Source organism: Chinchilla lanigera, unplaced genomic scaffold, assembly GCF_000276665.1.
Source record: "Chinchilla lanigera isolate Chin_1 unplaced genomic scaffold, ChiLan1.0 scaffold00071, whole genome shotgun sequence".
In the NCBI taxonomy this organism is placed as follows: Eukaryota; Metazoa; Chordata; class Mammalia; order Rodentia; family Chinchillidae; genus Chinchilla; species Chinchilla lanigera.
Genome location: NW_004955472.1, coordinates 1,913,670 through 1,915,924, shown reverse-complemented (window position 1 = coordinate 1,915,924; position 2,255 = coordinate 1,913,670). Strand labels below are relative to the sequence as shown.

The 2,255-nt window shown below is 40.4% G+C and overlaps 1 long non-coding RNA gene across 1 annotated transcript in view; it reads right to left on the bottom strand.

Moving 5' to 3' along the window:
- LOC102003014 overlaps positions 1–2,255 on the bottom strand; it is a 19,881-nt gene that overhangs the window by 7,533 nt on the left and 10,093 nt on the right. The window lies entirely within an intron of this gene.

The following is a 2,255-nucleotide window of genomic DNA, read 5'->3' as shown; positions in this document are numbered from 1 at the left end:
CTGTGTTGCTGAGCTATATCCCCGGCCCCATCATTGATTCTTTGTATTATTTTCTTAGTCTCCAGTGAATTATTTTCTGCTCCAGTTTTTATAGTTTTCTCCTTCGTGTGAGCTTTGGGCTTGACTTGCTTTTCTTTTTTCTAGAAGCTTGAGGTTCAACATTAGGTTTTGCATTTGAGCTCACTCTGTTTTTCTGATGTGAGAATTGCTGCTAAATTTCCTGCACAGGACTACTTTCATCGCGTCCCATCAGTTCTGGTATGTTGTACTGGCATTATCATTTAATTGCAGAAACTGCGTAAGTTTTCTTTAATTTCATCTGTGATCTGTTGGTTGTTCTGGAGGGTGCTATCTAATTTCCACGTGTTTCTGAAGTTCTTGTGGTTTCTCTTCTTTCATTCATTTCCAGTTTCATTGCACTATGGTCTGATAATAGTGTGGTATAATTTCAGTTCCTTTGCATTTACTTAAGCGTGTTCTATGAGCTGGAATGTGGTCTATGTTGGAGAATGTCTCATGTGAAGCTGAGAGGAATGTGTATTGTGATATTATAGGAACACTCTGTAGACATCTACTAAGTCCATTTGTTCTAAAGTTTAGTTCATTTCTGATATTTTGTTACTGATTTTTTTTGTCTAGTTGACCTGTCAATTTGTGACAGTGGGATATGGAGGTCCCCCATTACAATTGTATTAGTGCTTATTTGATTTTCATGTCCATCAATGCTCGTTTTATATAGTTGCGTTCGCTGGTATTTTGTGCATATGTATTTATGGTTGTTATCTCTTCCTCTTGGATTGTTCCCTTTACGAGGATGTAGTGACATTTTGGAGTGGTGGTTTGGTGTTCATGTTTCTTCAGGTGTTCTCTGTCACAGAAGTATCTTATTTCTCCATCAATTTTTTTTTTTTTGTCTTTTCGACACTGGGTCTCACTATGCAGTTCAGGCTATCCTTGAGCTCACTTTGTAGGCCAGGCTGGTCTCAAATTCACAATGATCCTCCTGTCTCAGCCTCCTAAGTGCTGGGATTACAGGCATGCGCCACCATGCCCGGCCTTCTCCACCAATTTTGAAAGGTATTTTTGTCGGGTACATCAATGGTTGGGGGTTGTTTTCTTTCAGAGCTTGAAATACTTCACTCACAGCTCTCCTTGATTTGAGGGTGTGTGTTGAGAAGTCTGCTGTGATTCTGCCGGGCTTTCCTTTGTAGGTGATTTGTTTCTTTTCTGCAACAGCTTTATTATTATTATTATTTGCCTTTTTGAGACAGGGTCTCGCTATGCAGTTCAGGCTGGCCTTGAGCTCACTTTGTAGCCCAGGTTGTCCTCGAACTCACAAAGATCCTGCTGCCTCAGTCTCCCAAGTGCTGGGATTACAGGTCTGTGCCACTGCTCCCAGCTCTAATAGCTTTTAGTGTTCTGTTCTTATGTTAAATTTCTGGAATCTTAAGTATTACATATCTTGGTGTAGATTTTTTTTAGATCATGGAATACCACATTTCCTTCATCCATTCATCCTCTGTGGGACATAGCTGTTTCCAAGATTGAGCTATTATGAATTATGCTGCTATATACATGGAAGCTACATTCCCCAGACCCTGTTTGGGAATAGTGGCTATTATCTCTGTCTCTTAATTTCTAGAAAAGTCTGTTAACAGTACAGTTTCAGCTTGGGGACAGGGAACCTCAGCACAAATAACTCTTATTTTGATTTTTAGGCTACACTTTTGGGGTGTGCTGTAGAAGTTTATTTCAAGACAATGGCCTTTTATACTTTTTATTTAACATTAGTTAAAGTCCGTAGTTTATATGAAAGTTTTCTTTTTGGGTTATATAATTTTGGGGGGTGTTTTGTTTTGTTTTTGTGTGAGACAAGGTCTTGCTCTGTAGTTCAGGCTGGACTTGAACTCACTATGTAGCCCAGGTCCGCCTTGAACCTGTGAAAATCCTCCTGTCTCAGCCTCCTGAGTGCTGGGATTACAGATATGTGCCACCCTGCCTAGCTGTGTTGTATAGTTTCATGGATTTATTTATTTATTTTGGTGGCATTGGGCATTGAACCCAAGGCCTTCACACTGAGCTACAACCCAGTCCGTTTTATTTTGTATTTATTTCTTGATTTTTATATAGTTCAGGCTGGCTTTGAACTCACTATGTAGACCAGGCTGGCTTCAAACCCCAGGTGATCCTCTTGCCTCAGCCTCCTGAGTGTTGAGATTACAGGCCTGTGTCACCACACGCAGTGCCCTTTTCAT